The sequence below is a fragment of the Pyrus communis genome, chromosome 4 (genome assembly GCF_041283825.1).
Source record: "Pyrus communis isolate YQ-2024b chromosome 4, ASM4128382v1, whole genome shotgun sequence".
Lineage (NCBI taxonomy): Eukaryota > Viridiplantae > Streptophyta > Magnoliopsida > Rosales > Rosaceae > Pyrus > Pyrus communis.
Window position 1 is genome coordinate 17,318,153 of NC_142568.1, and position 17,888 is coordinate 17,336,040.

A 17,888-nucleotide genomic window follows, 5' to 3' on the forward strand; every position below is an offset into this window, starting at 1 on the left:
TCCAACAGTTTTTTCTTGTATATATGCATAGATTTGGTTATCTTAGGTTGGGTCAACTTCATCAGTATGTTGCTTAAAAGCAAGGATTTTTGTTGGCTTTTTCAAATTACTAATGATGGAATTCCAATGCCTTAGCCAGGTGTATCAAAATTATGTGTTTCATTTGATCATCCCTTTGCAATTTTGCATAGTGATAAAATTTCAAAATCAATTCCAGTTTGTCATTGCTCAGACAAATAGCAATGAGCAGATAAGTGAAGAGGCGCAATTATGATTTGCTTAAAGGTGACCGAGTAAAGAGATAAATTGGAAAATTAACGAAAATAAGGTTGTAACAAGATGAACTATGTTACCAGATTACTCAGCTACTGTATTAAATATGAGAAATAGAGTTAAAGAGCAGTCAATAGCGGTCGAGTTCTCTTCAAGTATTTGCCCTGAGTCTTCAATATGGGAAATAGAGCTAAAGAGGAGTAAATAGCAGATTGCCCATACTTTTATGCATGGCTAAAATATATTATTTCTGAAATGGTCTCTCAAACTTGTGTGGATGGTTAAAAGTAAAGAATTTGGTCTGCAAGGATGTTTGAAATTTACGTTTTGCATTTTGATCTTAGAAAAATGAGAGAGAACTAAAAAAAAAAAAAAAAAAAAAAAAAGGGAAAAAGAAAATTTGGGAATCTAATCTGTACATGCAGAAAAAACCCAATAGCCTAAAAAGATGAGTATATGTAGTAGCAATCGTGCAAGAGTAACAATACTGGAAAAATTAAAACGCTACTGTAAGATCTCATAAAAATTGAAGTAAAAGAAAGGATCTGAGATGTGAGAGACATATATACCATGTGTGTTCTAAGTTTGATGTGCAATGTAAAGTTTGTGTCTTCATAAACCCTAATTACTAGAAAGGAGGAATCTTTGAAAGGGAAGCTCACCACTGCTATTGAAAATAGAACGAAATCCAACACTCACATGTAGAATCGGAGGCTACAAACAAAACCCCCAACATCACAAAAAGGAAATTTGAACACAAAATCCATTTGTAAATCCAAAATCACAAAAAAGAAATTCTTACAAAACAAAACCCCCAGATGATATCAATATTGTTCTGATAACAACAGAAAACCCAAGACGGAGAAAGTCGTAAATCTCACCAGGAAACGGGAGCTTTTATGGGTAAAATTTTCTTCGAATCAAACTCAAAACCTGAAGAAAATTATACTGTTGGTTGGTTTTGCACCAAGAAACTTCTATTGGTTCGTTGGTAGCTTGTGAGAAAGAGAACACAAGGTTTCAGAGTGAGAGAAGCCGAGCTTAAGAGTAACGCGTGTTTGAGAGAGAAGCGGAAAAATCTAGAGGTTGTAGACAAAGCAGACTTCTCGAAGATGATAGATGAGTAGCATTGACAAACAAGTAATTTCAATATACCAAGAGAAAAAAAAAAGAACGGAGAGGGTGAGGGTATTTTTGACATTTCACTATTTACGAACAGTGAAAAATAGTGCTAGGGGAACCCAGTTTTAGTATATGTATAATATAATATAATTTGGCATATTTGCAGAAGAGAAACACGAGTGAGAGAAAAATAAAAGGTATTAGTGACTTGAGTATATGCCAACAAATTAATATAACCAATGTTTACCATTTGAATATTATAATCGAAACTATTTATTATATTTATCATCATTTAAATATTGTATATACAAAAAATATATTTAATTTAAAAATCTTTTAGCCAATCCTATGCATGTCTCCACATCGGAGGACACATGCACTATCCTATAAAGCATTTCAACACTAAAATCAACACAAATAATTAAATGCATACTTATAGATAAGTAAAATGTGTGCCTAAAGGATGTGGAGGGTAAAATTGGTATGAAAAATTCACTCAAAAAGTGACTAAATCATAATCTGACTCATCACAATAATCAGGAAAAACTTCCTTACCTCAATTTTTGTTAAATTATTTTGGCATATTGTTTATTAAATTGAGAATATTTTTATCATTTTGATCCTTATTTAACGGGATTTTTTATGAAATAACTAAAATAATTGATGGTGTACAAACTCATAAATCACTTTGGCTTAAAGGCCTAAACTAATGTTTGTTCATGAGTATTGGATGCATGGGACGAGGATGTGTTATGCAAAATAAGTGAAACACAAAAAGACACCAGAAACCATGCAAAAACATGAAAGAAGTGGAGGGAGGAGCCTGATCCAAACGCGACCCTCACTATGATCTGATAAGTTAGCATGGTGTCTTATACATTGGGTAATGAGTTTATGTCTTTAACGTGGAGAGAAACTCTCATCCAACCAAACACGTTACATAAGAAGCATCTAACGATTAATTGTTTACTTTATGAACACGTGGTAAACATTTATCAGACCGTTGGTATCCTTAACGCTACGCATTGAATGCAAGATAGAACTTCTCCTTAACCGGGGGCTTTGGTATTTCTTCAGTACATTTTCTCCTTTCTTCTGTTCTTATGCATGACTAAGATCTGGAGACATGCATCTCATTGGCTTATAGACATGATTAGTCTGCAAGCTTTCTAAGTTTCTAATTAACTAAAGTTTGTGTGCGCGCGTGTTTTAGGCGCAAATTTGAGAATATTTCTTGATCAATAGTCAATACATTCACTAAATTTATAGTGCCGGTTAGTTGCATTATGGGCTTGTTGGACCATACCCAACCCCGGCTCACATAAAAAGAAAGAAAAAACTCTTGATATAGACGTAAGGTCACAATTAAAATCAGTGTAAAAAAAGGTCCCAAATTTAAATTTTTTGTTTCTTATGTTGCATAATAAAACATAAACGTCAAAGCCCTTACACTTGCCATAAGTTCATAGTTAAATCGGTACTTCTCTTTCATTTCTAGCTCATTTCTCTACCCACGTTCACTCTCAATAACCTATTAGACCAATGTTTGGGGAAAAAAAAAAAAACAAATTGTTAGACCAATGTATCCAGAAGAAAATCTTACTATATCAAATATCAATACTTGCTAAAAAATTGAAGAAATATCAAGAATATTGGCGATGTATAATGCGATTTGATATATTGATTTGAATTTCTGTCATAAAATAAAATCAATTTGTTCTAAAAACTCCATCTAAGAATGTGTTTATGTATAATATTGTCGCCTTTTTAATGTTGCTACTTTTTCTAAAGTCTTTGCCTAAGTAGGTTGTGTTGAGAATAAATTTCATATTAATGAAGGGATGGACCTTACATGAACTTATAAGTAGTTGTGCTACTCCTCATATAACCATTGGTTTTATGGTAGAACCTCAACTTTTTTCATGGTATCAGAGTAAGTTGTCCCACATGTGAACCCCAACTGCCACATGTGCTTTACGTCACCTGATTTGTGTTGTCCATTTGTTAGGCTTTGAAAATTCATTACACATGAGGGGCGTGTTGATAATGAATCCCACATTGATGAGATGATGGACCTTGCATGTGCTATAAGTAGTTGGTTACTCCCCATATTGACAACACAACTCCGTTTGTTGAGATTTTCAAGCCTAACACGTGGACAATACAACTCCAATGACATGAAACATGTGTGGCCGTTGGGCTTCACATGTGCGATAACATGTTCTGATACTATGAAGAAAGTTAGGGTTCCACCATAAAACCAATTGGCAATATGGGGAGTAGCCTAACTACTTAAAAGCACATGCAAGGCCTTTCCTCTCATCAATGTGGGATTTGTTCTCAACTGGTCAAAGAAAGGGTATATGAAGTGTGACTACAGTGGGAACATGGGTTTAAATGAGATGGGGGTGAGGATTGGAAATCATGAAGTACCAAAGAGTAAACGCTTTCGCTATCTTGGATCTATCTTGCAAAATAACGGAGAAGGATAGAGATCTCAACCACATAATACAACTTGGATCACTACAACAAACGTAAGTAATAAGGGAAATAAGATTTGCATCTAAAAGTATTTATTAGGGGAAAATACCATGAAAAACCACCTCTAATAGAAAGGAGTGGTGGAAAATATATTTGCACCTAAAAGTGGCGTTGCTATTTTTATTAGGGGTGAATAGTGTCAAATTTCTGCACCTATTGGTCTATCTGCCACGTTGCAAAATCTTATTTAAAAATATTCAACTAATATCTTTCAAACATTTAAGGCAAATGTTTCCACCCCAAATACTTGGGAACTGGATCCCCTTTGGATCCTTGTAAACTGAACCTCCTGATCAAGGGATACGGGTCGTTGAAATTTGATCCAACGACTGCAATTATTATAAATTTTAGAAGGGCCCCCCTTTTTGTAGCCGTTGGATCAAATTTCAACGACCCGAATTCCTTGGTCAGGAGGCTCAGTTTCAAAGGGTCCGGAAGGGATCCGGTTTCAAATACTTCCAATATAATAAAAAAAAATAATATACATAATCAATAATATATTACTTATTTGGATAATAAATAATTTCTTTTGAACAATTCATTGTTCTCATTGGTTACAGAACCCGATCCAACTTTTCATCTTCTCCAAAAAAATAAATCTTCTCTTCAATCCCTTGTTCTCAATCTCTGATGAAGCTGTCTAGAATAAATCTTGAAGCCGTTTCTTCTCTAAACATCCCTACACGACGAATGATTTCAACTTGCGTTCTTTCTCAATTAGCAACTGTAAATGTATCAAAGAACAACTATTAAACTAAATCATAACCGCAATTATAAAACAAATAGAACAATAATAAAATTTCAATACCACAAACAATTAAATCTATAAGCAAAATCTGTGGAGCCTAAAATAATCCCAAAAATTCTACAGGCGACACGTGGACTTTTGCTCAAGAAAGACAAGATTGCCCTCATTAAATCCTCAAATAGTCTCATGCACAGCTTACACCCCTGAAGGTCCCAGCAGCTAAATACGACTACCCACAGCTCACCTGCCCTTGGCAAGGAAAAGTCAAAGCATTAAAGATAATGATTAATTACCTAAATCCTATCTTTAATACTTACTTGATATCCTATCAATTAGGGATAATTATTGCTTTATCTCAAGATATTATCTCCTATTTAATATCTTGAGAATATTTCTCCATAAAACCTTGGCCAATAGGATGCCGCCATGTGTAGGGTAAACCCCTAACACTATGGCCGACCTTTTCCTCCTATATACACCTCTAATTCTACCAATTTTCAGTAAACTTTTGCTACCCTAAAAAGCCCTAAACACTTTCCTCTTCTCAGAGAAACTAACTTAGGCATCATAGATCTATTGGCCTAATAACCCCCCTCAGGGGCACCTCGTGGGCGCGTGAGGCTTAGGTCATTGATCAAAGGTGTTGATTGTTTTGTAGGTACAATTTTGTCAAAGCTAGAGACGGCAAAAATTTGCATCGATAAATTGGTGCTTTCGTTGAGAGTTGATTCAAATAAGCAAAAAGGCCTCTTGCATTTGATTTCTTAATTTTCTATTACGTTGAATTTCTGACATGTCGTATCAATTAATTTTTCCTAGAAAAGTTTCTTGATCAATCCTTGGAGAAAAGATACAATGGTAGGAAATTCGGAAACCACGACCAATGGAACCCCGTACGTACAAGGATTTGGATCAGAAAGTGGAGACGAGAACATAGCCCCACGACGGCGATCCTCAAGGCTCAACGCAACGACAGAAGGAGCCCTACTGCCGCGAAGCCTCATCACCACCATTGCCTCGATCCAACAGCTAAGGCCTAAGCAGCGGCCCAATTCTTAAAACCCTGGGTAGGAGGCCCAAGATCTTTAAGCCGCGAATCGAGCCCAAGAGGCCTAAGCCACAGTAGCTAAAGCTTGGCTAGTAGCCCAAGCCGCCACGGCCCAAGCCCAACGTCGAGCCCCACTTGCTGCAGATGCAGCCTAGGCCTGAGAAAGACAGGCACTAGCCCAACGTGTAGTGTAAGCCCGAGGACAGGTGGCCCACACATTAGCCCAGTATGCCCTGGCATATAGCCCAACCACCTAGCCAGGTTAACCAGTCCTGCGACTTGCTCCGATGACCCGGTCCACAACCCATTCCAATCTGAGGCCACTTCAAGTGATCCGAATTCCAACTACCGGTTCTGCAGTTGACCCAGGGTTATTTTCACCCTACTTTTCTGCACGAATGTCTGTTCTGGGCTCAAGCTTTGTACATGTAGTCCATTACATTTCCACCACAAATGAAGACACCCATTATCTAGACTTTTCCAATCCAAATGGTGAGCACCACCTGCCCTAACAGGTTGCTAATTTGACAAGCGCCCTTACGCAGTAGACCACCTTGGTGAACTAGCTCATTGAGTTCATCGAGATGCAACGCGCCCCAGACAAAGTGTCCTGAAGTAGGACAAGGATGAAAGAACATGACTCATTCTAACGACATCCCAGTAAAAAGTCGCTCAGCCAGCCACGAACCGTGCGTTCGGGTAGTGTACACTCTCTTTCGGCTATTGGGAGAACGTCTTCTCCCACCTCAGTGCGTAGAGAAGCGTTCATTCCCAACTCGACTCACAATTCATTGTGCATTCGAGGTTGGGTCCACACTCCAATGAGCAATATGAACCAGTAGGTCAACACCGTGGGCAACCGAAGGCACTGCTACTCCACCAGGCGTAAATCTAGTGCATTGAGACTACTGACAATGCCTTTCGTAGAGACGTGGCCAACATGAGCAGGTCACTGTTTACATATGAGATCGAGCAGACGGAGCCACCGCGAAAGTTTAGCCTTCCTACTTCACCTTGTTCAAATGAGATGAAGATCCGGACAGACACTTGAAGCACTACCGAAGTTCTATGACCTTCTACGACAATAATGACGTTCTCATATGCAAAATCTTTGCCACGACGCTCCAAGGTGAGGCGCAATACTGGTTCCACACCCTGCCGCCATGTTCAATCCGGAACTTTAGCGAACTTTCCTTGGTTTTCACTAAGGAATATTCATCCTACCGCTCGATGAAGAAGTCTGATCGTCTTTTCAACATGAAGAATGACCCAAATGAGGCACTTCGCATATACATTAAGAGGTTCAAGGTGGAGAAGGCAAAGATTGTCGGATGCGATGACTATTGGAGAACAATTCAGAAAATAATAAAAATAACAGAAATAATAAAACGAAATTCTAATACTTTATTAAGCAAAAATACTTGCTATACAGAATGAAATACAGAAATAAGTACAGGAATTAAAATAGTACTAACTTGATTACAACAAGTAGAGGCTAGCGCAAAAATTATGTCATTCGAATAGTATTTCCGTCCCACTCTTGTGTTTATAGTCCTACAACGTCTGCTCGAACATGATACAACTACCTAATTCTACAACCTGCACTGGATTATAGAATTCTAGCGAATTGCTTTGTGTGTTTACTCTCTGAAAGTTTGTACGGAAGAGAAAGAGGAAGAAAAGATTATCTATGATGGAACTGAGACTCCAGTTATGTAGGCTCTTTCATACCTCTTCAAATACCTTTTGGATGTATCTGAAGCTACGCAACTCTTTCCAAAGAGTTGTGTCTATTAATCAAAACGTTTTTAATTAATTTTAATTAAAAACTTAATTCGAAATTAAAATTAATGATATGATTAATTTTAATTCTTAGGCCCCAAGGCCCAAGGCCCTTGTCTTAATTAATTAATATTAATATTATGGTATAATCCTCAAGCCTAATCCATACAATTAGTGGCCCAAATCTCAATCCTCATTCCAAATGGTCCAACACCTAATCACTAATAGAGGTGACTAACTTAATATAAGAACCTTAAGTTTCCTTGAGTTCCCCGATGTGGGACTAAAGGAGCTCAAAAAACTCCAACAATACCCCACATTTTGAGCCGACTACTAGGTCCTAGGGTAAGGTGAAAATGAGAGTAAACAATAGATGTGACACACATCAGGAAAGGTGTCATTTGGACTTGAACCTAAAGTAGTATATACTTATCGGATTTACTAAATGATGCAGTGAATATAAAACCTTGAACTGTTCATCTCCACAGTAAACCAAGACAATAAGCAAAACATATGCCACACCAACACATCACAAATTCATACGTTTGTGTTCTTTTTGGTCCTGAACAAATCCTGGATTCACGAGAGCTTTAGAGAATGTAGCCATGTAATTCTCATAAATGCGACCCCACACTTACTCTCATATAAGTGATATTGATTAAGAATAAGTTGCTAATGTTCCACTTGATTTACAAGTATCAATATCATTAAACTAATGTATCCTACACCCATCAGCAGTCACCACACTTCTTCCATCATAGGAATGGGTACGTAAGTGTGTCTTCTTTGAATCTAGCCAAACTAGTTTGCCTATTGAACCTAGACCATGAGATCTCCAATCAACTAGGTCAGGTTTTTGTTTATGTTTAGTAGTTTCATTTTACTCTATTGGATTTAAACCCATCCCCTCGATGTATGCTTAACTTGCTCTCTAGACAAACCTTTAGTAAGCGGATCCGCAATATTATCTTTTGACTTGACATAGTCAATAGAAATTACGCCACTAGAGAGTCATTGCTTTATTGTATTATGCCTTCGTCCAATTTGTCTAAACTTCCCATTGTGTACAATATTTTTAGCTCGATATTGTGCAGCTAAACTATCACAGTGTATACATATTGTTGTTACAGGTTTAGGCCATATGGGAACATCTTCCAGAAAATTTCTTAGCCACTCAGCTTCTTCTTCAGCGTTATTGAGAGCTATAAATTTCGATTCCATCGTTGATTGGGTATGCACGTTTGTTTGGAAGATTTCCAAGATATTGTTGCTTCTCCCAAAGTAAATGCATAACCACTTGTGGATTTCGTATCAGTACTATCAGATATCCAATTAGCATCAATAAATCCTTCAAGCACAGAAGGATACCTTGTATAATGCAATCCATACTTCATTGTATGCTTTAAGTATCTCAATACTCGAATTAAAGCTTCCCAATTATCATGCCCAGGATTGCATGTATATCTACTCAGTCTACTCACTGAGTATGCTATATAAGGCCTTGTACAATTCATAATGTACATAAGGCTTCCAATAACTTGTGAATATTCACGTTGAGATATAGCATCACCACTATTTTTCTTTAGTTTGCTATTGGCATCAAAAGGAGTAATTGCATCTTTACTTTCCAAATGACCATATTTTCTAAGTGTAGCTTCTATATAATGGGATTGTGTAAGAGTATAACCTTTTTGGTTTCTTTTGATTTTTATACCAAGAATCACATCAACTAGACCAAGATCTTTCATATCGAAACTTGATTTCAATATCTTCTTGGTCCAATTTATTATATCTTTGTTAGTTCCCACTATAAGCATATCATCTACATATAAACACAACATAACACAAGCATTATTTTGAGTTTTTGTGTAGACACACTTGTCACACTCATTTATCTTAAACCCATGTGTGATCATAATATGGTCAAAATTTTCATGTCATTGCTTTGGAGCTTGTTTAAGGACATATAGTGATTTCACAAGTTTACAAACTTTGTGTTCTTAACCTTTGACCACAAACCCCTCGGGTTGTTCCATATATATTTCCTCATCTAAGTATTCATTTAAGAACGCAATCTTTACATCCATTTGATGTATTTCCATGTTATGGAGTGCAGCTATAGTAATCAACAATCTTATTGACGTAATTTTGGTTACAGGCGAGTATGTATCAAAGAAATCTAAAACATGTTTTTGACGGTATCCTTTAGCCACCAAACGAGCCTTATATTTGTCAATTATACCATCTGGTTTTAATTTTTTTCTTAAAGATCCATTTGTACCCAATTCACTTATTGCCAGGGGGCAAATCGACTAATTCCCATGTATGATTTTGCATAATAAAATCTATCTCACTGTTAACTGCATCCTTCCAAAATGGAGCTTCATGAGTGGACATGGCCTCCTTGAATGATTGAGGTTCGGTTTCAGTTAATAAGGACACAAAATCAGGCCCAAAGTCCTTTCGAATTTTTGTCCTTTTACTCCTTCTAGGTTCAAGTTCTTATTCTTCTTAAACTCTAGACGAGGATGAACCATCACCATGTTCACTAGGTTCGTTATTAACCTCAAATACATCATCATGTAATCTCCTTTTCAAGAGATTAGACTTGGCCATTTTATATGGAAACATATCCTCAAAAAATATTGCATTTATAGATTCTATAATAGTATTGACATGTATATTGCTTACTTCAGAATGAAAAACTAAGAATCTATAAACTGAACTATTAGATGCAAAACCAATAAAAACACAATCTATAGTTTTAGGCCCTAATTTTGTTCTCTTTGGCAATGGGACTTGTACTTTTGCAAGGCAACCCCACACTTTAATCAATTTAAACGTTGGGGTTATTCCCTTCCATAATTCATATGGTGACTCCTTTCTCGTTTTAGTTGGAATTTGATTCAAAATTTTATTTGCAGTAAGTAAATCTTCATCTCACAAATTGTTTAGAAGCCCAGAGCTATTCAAAATAGAAGTGATCATGTCTTTAAAAGTCCTATTTTATTTGCAGTAAGTAAAGCTTCATCTCACAAATTGTTTGGAAGCCCAGAGCTATTCAAAATAGAATTGATCATGTCTTTAAAAGTCCTATTTTTACGTTTCGCAACATTGTTTTTTGCGGTGTATAGGGGGTTGTTTGATGAATTATGCCATGTGTGGCACAAAATTCAGTAAAGGTATGATACACATATTCTCCTCCCCTATCAGACCTTAAGACTTTCATCTTCTTGTTAAGTTGATTCTCAACTTCTACCTTATATGTCTTAAACATATCCAAGGTCTTATCTTTACTATGAAGTAAATAAACATAACAATACTTACTGAAATCATCTATAAATGTTACATAATAGTTCTTTCCACCACAAGTTAGATATGATCTAAAATCACACAAATCACTATGAATTAAATCTAACAAATCATTGGATTTTTCATGCACTAATTTAAAGCTTTGACTTGCAAATTTTGATTATGTACAAGTCTCACATTTAACATTATCTAAATAATCAAGTTTGGGCAACAAACCTAAATTATGCATTCTCCAGAACCAAAATTTACATATCCTAGCCTAGAGTGCCATAAATTAGATGAATCAACAATATAAGCAGAAGCATTATTTATTTTATTCATAGCATTAGCAAGCACATTTAGTTTGAATAATCCATCAGCAAGGTATCCCTTTCCTACAAACATTCCCCCTTTAGTTAATACAAACTTATTAGACTCAAAAACTAGTTTGAATCCCTTATTACTAAGGATAGGACCAGAGACAAGATTCTTCCTTATATCGGGGACATGCATCACATCAAGAAGGGTTAATTCCTTTCCAAAACTGAATTTCAGAACACATTTCCCTATTCCAGCCACCACAGATGCAAACGCATTTCCCATAAACAACTGCTCGTTTCTCTCGACTTTTTGGTATAAAGAAAACATATTTTTGTCACCATATACATGGCGAGTCGTACTGGTATCTATCCACCAATCAATGTGGTCAGATACAAGGTTGATTTCATAAATCATTGCAACCAGGGCATCCATATTATTTTCAATTAGGTTTGCGCGGTTGTTGTTGCCTTGATTTCCAGGACCTTGATTCCTTCGATGACGACAATCTTGAGCCCCATGGCCTTGCTTTTCACAAACCCAGCAACTTCCCTTAATTATGTTGAAGTCTTTGCCTTTCACACCAGGGACAATGTTCTTTTCCTTCTTGTTAGTTTTCTAGAATTTCGACATTTGCTTTGATGAACTTCCTTCAACAACATTCGCCTTGGCTTCCATACTTCAGCATTACAATGAGATCCTCGAGGGTCATCTCCTTACGTTTATGCTTGAGATAATTTTTGAACTCTTTCCAAGAAGGTGGCAGTTTCTCTAGAAAAGACGCCACTTGAAAAGACTCATTTATCACCATCCCTTTAACATGAATGTCATGGATGATTTTTTTGGAGATCTTCAGTTTGAGAGACAACGGACTTGAAATCCACCATTTTATAGTCCAAAAATTTGCCCACGACAAATTTCCTTGAACCAGCATCCTCTGTTTTATATTTTTTTCTCAAGTGATTGCCAAAGTTCCTTAGCTATTTTGCACACCACATAGACATCATACAACAAATCATCTAATGCATTAAGAATATAGGTTTTGCAGAGGAAATCATTATGATTCCAGGCATCTATAGTCGTCAAAATTTCTGCAGAAAAAATATTTTCTCCATCTGCAGTAGGTACAGTCTCGCGTAGAACATTAGCCAAATTCAGAGTTGTCAAATAAAACAACATTTTCTGTTGCCATCTTTTGAAATCTCCACCCTTAAATTTCTCAAGCTTTTCATAATGAGGTTTAGTTCCTAATTGTTTCATACTGTTCGAAAATTGTTAGAGAACAATTCATAAAATAATAAAAATAACAAAAATAATAGCACTCGAAATTCTAATACTTTATTAACAAAAAATACGTGCTATACAGAAAGAAATACAAAAATAAGTACAGGAATTAAAATGGTACTAACTTGATTACAACAAGTAGAGGCTAGCGCAAAAGCTATGTCATTCGAACAGTACTTCCGTCTCACTCTTGTGCTTGTGGTTCTACAATGTTTGCTCGACCAGGATACAACTACCTAATTCTACAACCCACACTAGATTATAAAATTCTAGTGAATTGCTTTGTGTGTTTACTTTGTACTGAATAGGAGGAAGAAAAGATTATCTATGATGGAACTGAGACTCCAGTTATATAGGCTATTTCATACCTCTTCAAATACCTTTTGGATGTATCTGAAGCTACACAACTCTTTCTAAAGAGTTGTGTTTATTAACCAAAACGTTTTTAATTAATTTTAATTAAAAACTTAATTCGAAATTAAAATTAATGATCTGATTAATTTTAATTCTTAAGCCCCAAGTGCCCTAAGGCCCAAGTTCCTTATCTTGATTAATTAATATTAATATTATGGTATAATCATCAAGCCTAATCCATACAATTAGTGGCCCAAATCTCAATCCGTATTCCAAATGGTCCAACACCTAATCACTAATAAAGGTGACTAACTTAATATAAGGACCTCAAGTTTCCTTTAGTTCCCCAATGTAGGACTAAATGAGCTCAAAAAAACTCCAACAATGACAACATTGCAAGCTCAACCTTTCGAAAGGGGTTCCCAGCATATCACCTACTTTTCGAAGGGCTGATCATGGGCGAAAACTTAACCCTGGCTGATTCTTATGCTTTGGTAGAAAAGCACTCTCTCTGGGATGAGGCCAAACGTTCCCAGAAGCCGCCAAAGCAACCGTGCAAAGACGTATAACCAGCTCAGAAGAACGCGAGCGATAAACTGCTCAATGTTAAAAACAAGCTAGAAAGTAGACGCAGGGGCTGATCCCCGACGAAGAAAGGCTTGGCGCCCAAAACGTACACCAAGTTTTCAGTCTTGATCAATCAGATCCTTTGCGACCTTAAGGACAAGCCGTGGTTAACGATGCTGAAACCCATGAGGGGAGACACCTCCAAGATGGACCAAACAAAGTACTGTGCATTCCATAAAGGCCCGGGCCACGTGACCAACAACTGCATCACATGGATGAAGTACCTTGAGAAGCTTGTGAATGAAGGCAAGTGCGACCAGTATGTCAATAAGCCAGCTGCCCGACCAAGGTGAGAAGCAAACACTGATGTCGAACCCCCAGCCAAGACAATCCATATCAACAACATCTTTATCGAATCCGAGCATCTGGGGGCCACAAACAGTTCCAAGAAGAGGAAGATCCAGAAGGTGAGATCGGTCTTCATGTTCAAGCCGTAGATGTTGTACCTGGACCAATCGTCGGCTTCACCGAACAAGACGCTGAGGGAGTAGACTTTCCCCATAACAACGCCTTGGTTATTTCTGCTCAACTAGCCAACATCGTCATAGATAGAATTATGGTGGGACAATGACAACTCAATCAATATCCTACAACTTTCAGTATTTCAGAAGATGGGCCTAGAAAGTACAATCAAACACACAGCAGAGGTCATGACTAGATTCAACGGACTTACCTCAATTGCCATTGGCACAATCACGCTCGTAACCAGCCCTCCAATTGTTTCATCATAAACCTTCATGATCATCAGCGACCCATCTCCCCAAGATATCAGGCCGACCTTGGCTAGTGAAGATTTGAGCTATGACCTTGATCGAGTATTAGAAGATCCGATTTCGCATCCTGGGAGAAGTAGTCGAGGAGATCAAAGGTAACCAGGCCATGTCTCAGTGATGCAATTTACAAATTCTCAAAGAGTCCTAGAAGAAGTTTTTCAACCCAGCAGTAGCAGCTGAAGTGCAAAAAGACAATGCCACTTCCACCAAATAACAATCACAGAAGATGAGTCAAGAAGATGGTGTCAAGGTCGACAATGCCTTAGCAGAAGAATCAGGATGGAAATCCGAAGATGACGCTAAGCACATCATTCTTGACCCCAACCAGCAGGAAAAGACGGCTAGGATTGGCCTACGTCTAAGCCCGACAGAGAATGAGGAACCCACGGTTTTCCTTAGGGAAAATCATGACCTTTTCGCATGGTCACCCTCTAACATGCCTAGTATTGATCCGGCGATAGTGTCATAAGCTGCATGTCGATCCCACCGCTAAACCTGTGATATATAAAAGGCGACATTTCACACCCGAGCAAGTATCGATTATTGAGGCAGAGATCGACAAGTTACTAAAGGCTGGATTCATTGAGGAAGTAGCTCGCTCAGCATCGTTGGTAAACGTTGTGTTGGTGATGAAAAAAAGAGAAGGGCCAATAGAGAGTATGCGTGGATTACACTGACCTTAATAAGGCGTGCCCTAAAGACAACTACTCGGTTCCCGAATCGACCTGCTCGACGACTCAACATCTGTGAACCAACTGCTCAGCTTCTTGGACGTATACACATGCTACAATTAGATAGCTATATACGAGCCTGACAAGGAGAAAACCACATTTATGATCGAGCGAGGAATATACTACTACAAGGTCATGCCTTTTGGCCTCAATAACATAGTAGTAACCTACCAACAACTAGTAAACACGATATTCAAGAAAAAAATCAGAGTAACCATAGAAGTCTACGTTGATGTTATCATGGTGAAAGGTAAGCAGCGGTCAGACCACATTGGCAACTTGGCAGAGACTTTTGACATCATTCGAGAGTACAAAATGAAGCTCAACCTAGCCAAGTACACTTTCAACGTCTCCTCAGGCCGATTCTTAGGGTACCTTGTAACCCAACTAGGAATTGAAGCTTATCTAAGGCAAATCAGAGCAATCTTGGACATGAAGTTTTCCACAACTCTGAAGGAGATCCAAAGTCTGACTGGACAAGCAACTACACTCAATCGTTTTCTCTCGCGATCCACCGACCAATGCAAGCCCTTCTTTAAGGCAATCAAGATGGCACAGAGAGACAAATATGACCACAAGTGTGAGAAAGCATTTCAAGACCTAAAGCAGTACCTGACACACCTACATTATTATCTAAGGCGGAAGCAACGGAAAACCTGTATATCTATCCGGCAGTATCTGAGGTAGCAGTGAGCTTTGCCCTCATATGAGAAGAGCTAGGGGCCCAACTGCTTGTATTATATACATTTAAGCTCTTCTTAATGCCGAAAACAGATACCTGAAGATTGAAAAGCTAATTTTTGCACTAGTTATTGCAGCTCGGAAGCTAAGACCTTACTTTCAAGGACATTCGGTCATCGTCATGACCTAGTACCCACTGCGATTAGTTTTGTATAGTCTAGACATTTCTCAACAAGTGATGAAGTAGGCATTAGAACTTGGCCAATACGGCTTAGCATACCAACCCCACACGGTGATAAAAGCCTAGGCATCGACGGACTTCGTAGCAAAACTTACCCCAAGCCTAAATGAGCTTACCAGAGGCAGCCGAGCACGCAGTAGTCACACCAGGCCCACCTACAGGAGATTTATGACGCTTACGCATCGACAGATCATCCAACTACCAGAGATCAAGAATAGGCTTAGTTCTCACTACCTCAGATGGTTCGATGCTCGAGTAGGTAATCACTCTAAGCTTCAAGGCATCAAATAATGAAGTAGAATATGAAACCCTACTTGTAGGTCTTCGATTGGTGAAAGACCTAGTAGTGAAGAAGCTAACGATCTATTTAGATTTCTAGCTAATCACAAACCAAGCCTGAGGAGAGTACACAGCAAAGCATCCAAGGATGGCCTGATACTTGAAGAAGGTATGAGAATAGCTAGCGATGTTCTAGGCGTAAATACTCACTCAGGTTCTGTGAGCAGAAAATGCCCATGCAGACGCACTAGCAGGCCTAGGCTCTACCTTAGACCATCAGCTCAAGTGCTTCATCCCAATCGAGTACCTGGAAAAGCCGACCATAAATGAAGAACCAACAGTCAAGGTGGCGCAGATTAACACAACTCCAAGTTGGCAGGATCCCTTCATTAACTACATAGTCAACAGAACGCTTCTCGTAGACAGATTGGATTCCAGAAACCTCCAGATGAAGACAACACATTATTACATGTGGAACAATATGCTCATTCACAGATCATTCTCAATACCACTTCTCTGCTTCATATTGCCTCCCGACGACCTGAAGATTCTTAGCTTAATCCATAAAGACACCCGTGAAAACCATTCTAGAGGCCACTCTCTGGCTCAAAAAGCTCATAACGCAGGCTATTACTGGTCAACCATACATTAAGAAGCCAAGGAGTATATACAAAGGTGAGACAGTTGTCAGCACTTCAAGCTCATGCTCGCACTACCTGCCAGCAAACTCCACCCAGAGACAAGCCCATGGCCATTCATGCAGTTGACGATTAACCTGGTATGACCAATGTCGTTTACCACTGGGGGCAGAGGCATAATGATCGTAACGACTGACTACTTCACAAAATGGGTCGAAACCAAACCTATGACTACAACTACCCAGACGAACATAAAGCACTTCATATGGAAGAACCTCATCTGCCGTTTTGGCATCCCTCACTCTATCTTCACGGATAATGGTCCGCAGTTCGTGGGTAAAGACTTGGCGAAGTTCTTCGAAAAATATGGCATCAAGCAGCACATGTCTACGCCTCGAGATTTGTAGGGCAAAGGCAAGCCGAGGCATCCAACAAAACCATTCTCGACTGCCTCAAGAAGACCCTCTCAGACAAGAAGGGCAATTGGCCAGATAAGCTCCCCGGTGTTCTGTGGGCGTATTGCACCACTAAAAGACAAGCAATTGGCGAAACTCCATTCTTTCTGGCATTTGGCTCTGAGGCAATCATTCCTCCCAACGTCATAATGCCAAGCATTAGCACTGTACTAGCAAATTTTGAGCAGAACGAGAAGGAGATGGCCACAAACTTAGACTTGGAAAATGAGCGTGAAAAGGTACAATAAAAGGGCGAAGATCCAACAGTTCCAGCCAGGAGACTTAGTCCTTAGAAAAGCTTTCTTAACCGCCAGCCAAGAAGGCTATAAAAAGATGGCTCCCATATGGGAAGGTCTGTACAAAATCAGCCGAGTAAGCAGAAATGGTAGCTACACCCTTACCATTATGAGCGACAAAGAGATTGAAAAGTAGTGGAATGCCTACAACCTGAGAAAGTACTACATGTGACCTCCCACTATTCCTTAGACCCTGTTCAAGACAAATAAAGTTCGAAGACTGAAGCAGCTCGATGAACAAAACCTAGCATACCGAGGACTATCAGTTGTTATGTTATTACTGCCTACAAGCAAAGTTAATACATTTCTCTATTTTTAGTGAAGATTGAAGGAATTATTCTTAAGCCTGGGCCGAATGCATAAACAAACTGACCACTTATGCCAAAGTAGAAAACGTCCCTGCCCT